Below are 6050 nucleotides of genomic sequence, written 5' to 3'. Positions count from 1 at the left end.
GCCTTACGACAGGCTGAAAACTCTCGAGCTTCGAGCTCGATGACTTTGCCTTACGACAGGTCGAAACTCCGAGCCTCGAGCTCGATGACTTTGCCTTACGACAGGCCGGAACTCCGAGCCCTGAGCTCGATGACTTTGCCTTACGACAGGCCGAAACTCTGAGCCTCGAGCTCGATGACTTTGCCTTACGACAGGCCATAACTCTAAGCCCCGAGCTCGATGACTTTGCCTTACGACAGGCCGGAACTCCGAGCCCCGAGCTTAATGACTTTGCCTTATGACTCGAAACTCCGAGCCCCGAGCTCGATGACTTTGCCTTACGACAGGCCGAAACTTTAAGCCCCGAGCTCGATGACTTTGCCTTACGATAGGTCGGAACTCCGAGCCCCAAGCTCGATGACTTTGCCTTACGACAGGCCAAAACTTTGAGCCCCAAGCTCGATGACTTTGCCTTACAACAGGTCCAAGCTCCGAGCTCGATGACTTTGCCTTACGACAGGTCAGGAACTCCGAGCCCTGAACTCGATGACTTTGCCTTACGATAGGCCAGAACTTCGAGCCTCGAGCTCGATGACTTTGCCTTACGACAGGTCAGAACTCCGAGCCTCGAGCTCGATGACTTTGCCTTACGACAGGATGAAACTCTGTGCTCTGAGCTCGATGACTTTGCCTTACGACAGGCTAGAACTTTGAGCTCCGAGTTCAATGACTTTGCCTTACGATAGGTTGGAACTCCGAGCCCCGAGCTCAATGACTTTGCCTTACGACAGGCCGAAACTTTGAGCCCCGAGCTCGATGACTTTGCCTTACGACAGGTTAAAACTCCAAGCTCCGAGATCAATGACTTTGCCTTACGACAAGTTGAAATTTTGAGCTCCGAGCTTGATAGCTCCACTTTATGACAGGTCAGAGTTTTGATCTCCGAGCTCAACGACCACACACTGGAAACTCAGGTCTGCTCCCTTGGGAATTAAACCAGATTGGAGGAACTGCTTATCGACTCCCTCAAAACCATGCTGCAATATTTTACTGTTCTTGATCCCTAGTAACTCCTAATATTCTGGAGAGTTTAGGAAAGCGATTTTCCTTTCCTGCCATCGATTCTCCTCCCCTTGATGAAGGTCGGGCAATTCTTTCTGGATAATGGCCAGTTCGGACATTATTCTTTCTTGCTCAAAGAGTAGGTGTTCTTTTTGTTTTGTCTCTTCAGATAATTGAAGTTCCAATTCTACATTTCTCATTGAGGCCTCGCGCAAGTCTTGTTGTAGGTCCTCTTATTGTTGCTGAATAATGGTCAGATTAGCTTCTAACTGAGTCTTTTCTTTCTTGTAAGACTCGACCTTCTTTTTAGCCATAGAAGCCTCCTCTTGAGATAGTTTTAAAGCAGCCTGAGATTTCTTTAGCTCTTGCTCCAGTTGATGAAACTGTGCGTTCCGAAGCTCAACGTCCTTCTTTAGTTTCTCTATTTCTTCCTTAGTTATCTTCAAGTTAACTTGTGCCTCTTTAGTAAATATGCGCGCCCTCTCTATCTCAACGCGAGCTCGAGCTTCATCAATGTCGGTGGAAGGACTCTTCAACTGATTTTTCATCTAAGCTACTTGAGCTTCAAGTAGTCGTTGATTGGCATTCATCTGAGGCATGCGTCGGCCGAATTCCTGATGTTGGGTCCAAAAGAATGCATGTATCTCCACAATAGCATGATATTGTCCACTTTGGGCCTAAGCCCTCATGGCTTTGCTCTTGGGCTCTCCCCAAAAGGCCTCATGCCAATGGAGATACTTTCCATCCTTTTAACCCCATGATCTTTTCCATGTGCTTTAGATGTGGGACTATGTTTGCACCCTTGCAACCCAACAATCCCCCCCTCAAACAAAGGACCACAGGCCCCCCTGAATCCTCGACCCACCAGGACTTTTTCACCTAGCCGCAACTATGACTTTTTGCCCCTCGATCCACCCGACCTACTAGGACTTTCACCTAGCCGCAACTAGGACTTTTTGCCCCTCGGTCCACCCGACCTACTAGGACTTTCACCTGGTGTCTGGTCCTCTTGATTCAGACACGGGAGCACCCACTTCCTTTGTTTTTAAGGTTCAAAGCACATGGTTAGATCTGGATCATGGCTCATCCGGCGGTTAGTCCGGTGAAGAGCGGTCTCGCTCTGATACCACTTGTTGGGTCCAAAAGAATGCATGTATCTCCACAATAGCATGATATTGTCCACTTTGGGCCTAAGCCCTCATGGCTTTGCTCTTGGGCTCTCCCCAAAAGGCCTCATGCCAATGGAGATACTTTCCATCCTTTTAACCCCATGATCTTTTCCATGTGCTTTAGATGTGGGACTATGTTTGCACCCTTGCAACCCAACACCTGATACTGTTTTCAGACCTAGTCACATCATCAAATCACTAATCAGATCAATATTATCCTCCTATGGAATAGTATTAGAAAATTATAAATTGAATATGCACCTTGGCTAGTGAACCATTCAAGTGTTCACATAAAATCTCTGTGGCCAAACGAGGTAGAACCTCTGTCTCATACCAGTGAAAGTCTTCTACCAATTGCCTGACTTGTTCTTCTCTCTCTTCAGAGGTAGCTTTGCCTGACTTGTTCTTCTCTGACAGGATCTGAAGATGTGGGGGAAGTTGTAGGAGATTTTCCTTTATCATGTCTCTTCTTGGTCCTAGTCTCGGGAGGTACAGACCTCAGGGGAGGAATCGATAAGGGAATTTCTTCAAGATGATCGCTTTGTGTCTATGAAATTTCAATGGGAGTATTTTCCTGTCCTATTTCAGTTGGGTCTTCATTAGTCTTTGAACTTTCTTCTCTAAGTCTCTTCTTCGATCTCGTCTCTCTAGCTTCAGAGACATTGGTATCCGGTACAGGTTCAGATATTGAAACCTTTAAGTTAGGCACTTCTATCACTATGTCTGAATTTTCCTCTTCAGAAGCACCGACAGAGGCATAAATGTGGACCATGGCTTCCGGTTGGGAATTTTGTGGCTTTGCTTCTACTTGCTACGGCATCTGCTGCGGCAGCTGAGGACTCTGTTGCTTTATCAGCAACCCACCAACTATCAGTAGGCGACAGATCCCACTTTAAGTGTTTACTAACTGCTGCGTTCAATATGGTTTGGCCTACAATAGGAAAGAGAGAATTAGTCAGTATTAAAAATGAACTTTGTAAAAAAATAAGAAGACTTACTCAATGATTCATCCAATTGAATAACATTTGGACTTAGGCCAGCTCGGTATAGAAGAGCCCCATTGTTCACCAATAAGTTTACATTGAATTTTAGGTCAGAAAGAATCTCAGTAGTGGAAAGGAAGGATGGTTCTAGCTTATATTGACCTAAGGCAGGTTGAGGAGGTGGTTCCGAATGCCAAGAGGTCGACCAGGTGTAAGGCTGAGGTGGCTTTATAAAGAAATACCTATTTTTCCATCCTTTATGGGATGTTGGATATTTAGTTAGGAAATTGTAGTCAGGCCTTGCAGCCAAATAAACAACTCCAAGATCTCCTCGTTTGAGATAGAAGAAGTAATGAAAGAGTTGAGAATCAACGAGAATTTGATAGATTTGAAAGATGATGGAGGCACCACAAATTAGATGATAGGAATTCGGAGCTAGTTGGGACAGAGAAAATTGGAAATATGTGGCTAAGTTTTGGAGAAAGGCAGATAGTGGAAATCATAAACCCCCTTCTAGCTGCCCTTGAAAGAAGGTAACATAACCAGGAGAAGGTTCATGAGGTCGTTGATCAGGAGAGGGAAGTCTAATCCTATGATCTAAGGGAATGCCGAACTGTTCCCTGAGTAATATTTCATCTCCAGACGATAGAGAAGACTCTTGAGTCTCGTACCAGGGGATGAATGTGGCCATAGGTAGGATACAAAACCTAAACTTCACAAGGCAGATGCACTATGCGATAGAGCTACAGTAAGAACAAAACCTAAATCTCACATGGCAGATGCGCTAGGCGATGGAGCTACAGTAAGAAAACTAAGTAGGCGAAAGGAACAGAAAGAGCTAAGAACCTAACACCTAAAGCTCGCCAAACAGTTAGAAGAGCGGAGAGAGTGATAATCAGAAAGACGAAACTTACTAGATGTAAACAAAGAAGTCGAAGGAGAAAGACGAAGGCATAGGATCGAGCAGAGCGTGCAAGCTAGGGTTTGAGCGTCGGGTAAGCACGGAAGAAGAAGAAAGTTCGAATTGCGAGTTAAAACCAAACGACCATCAAATCCTCACCGTTGGAGATCAAAATCAAGGGACATGATAGGTTGATAAATAAGTCCAAAAGACTACATTAATATCCTCGATAAACTTAGGCCAAGACAAGATTAAGGACTACTGAATAAATCTAACATTTTGGGTTTGACTCAAGTCCAGTCAGTCAGACTTCGCCTCCTTCGACTAGACTAATTCGGGAGGCTTATGATCCAGCAGGGTTATTTGGCGATTATGTGGACGTCGGGTACAATGGGATGTAAGGTAAAAAGAGTAAAAATAAGCGGTGGTTAATTCAGGAAACCCCGACCTCTTATTCTGGTCTCAGTATGCTTCATTAAGCATATGCCGACCTCCCGTTCTGGTCTCGGTATGCTTCCTAAAGCACGTGCCAACCTCCTGCTTCGATCTCTACCTACTCCCTAACTTGTAGGTCGATCTCATGACTTGGTCTTGGCACGCCTCCCGCATCAAGCGTCGACCTCATGACTCGGTCTCGGCACGCCTCCGACATGACTCGATCGTGTGCCGATCTCATGACTTGGTCTCGGCGCACCTCCCACATCGTGTGTCGATCTCATGACTTGGTCTCGGCACACTTGCCCACATCGTGTGCCGATCTCATGACTTGGTCTCGACACGCCTCCTGCATCAAGCGCCGACCTCATGACTCGGTCTCTACCTGCTCCCTGCATCAAGTGCCGACCTCATGACTTGGTCTTGGCCTGCTTCTTGCATCCTAGGTTAATCTTCGGCACGTGATGCTTATTTAAAGATGTGGTCGTTCCGCTTAAATCGGGGAAACAAAATCAATTCTTCCACGGCAACAGGAACGAATATATATCAACAAATGGAATCTTTCCAGAACAGGACAAATCTACTCGAATATTTCTCAAACGGTTGCTAATATTTCGGAGATCAACTACTATAAAAAAGTAGCTCATGCCCATAAACACAGGTACACACACAAACTCTAACTTCCCCAAGCCCTTTAAACTTCTTCCTCACGCCGAATCCTAACTTGAGTGTCGGAGTGACTTGCCGGAAATCCCCCTTCTCGGTTTCATTCTAATCCTTTTTTGGAGTGTTTTACAGGTTTTTCTTCTCCTTCCGTAGTCTCATCACAGGAGCGTGTACGGCGACAAACCTTGAATCAGTGTTTGAACTATCTACGATATATTAATTGGAACATATACGATATGGCAAGTTGGAAAGGATTTCAAATTATTTAGTGGATTCATCATGTCATATTTTTTTCATTATAAATAACTTAGTCTTTCTAAATATTTGATAGTACTATTTCGTTGACTTCGTATTTTTGTTCAAATTGTAATTATATTATCTCTTGAGAAAAATAAATTTCACTCATTTATTTTGTTAATATCTGATTGTTTCATAATGAAGCACAACTACATTGATAAGTTTCATTTTTTGTGTTCAGTGAATGATAAGTTGAATTTTAGTACACTGTCATAACAATAATAATATTTATTTATATATTTTATATTTATTTTTGTTGATATGACTTGGACTAAATATTTGATGACCTCTTATTACTTTTTTATGATATGGTTTTTTTTCTATGAATTACGTAGAATGCTAATTTTTATCTTCATGGTGTTTAATTTTACTTTGTTTTCGAAGTTTTGGGAGATCATAATAGCAATCATTTGGAAAATAGAACGATGATGACTTGAAAAGATAATTTTACTATTTTATTTTATTTATAATTATTTATTTTTAAATATATTTTGATAATTTTTTTTAATTTTAAAATTATTTTTAATATTTTTATGTAATAATTGTGCATATATTATT

This window comes from Curcuma longa, chromosome 5 (genome assembly GCF_044706935.1).
Source record: "Curcuma longa cultivar G26 ecotype Majalengka, Jawa Barat chromosome 5, ITB_CL_G26_1.1, whole genome shotgun sequence".
In the NCBI taxonomy this organism is placed as follows: Eukaryota; Viridiplantae; Streptophyta; class Magnoliopsida; order Zingiberales; family Zingiberaceae; genus Curcuma; species Curcuma longa.
The sequence above is the reverse complement of the archived record's forward strand: the minus strand, read 5'-3'. Positions refer to the sequence as shown.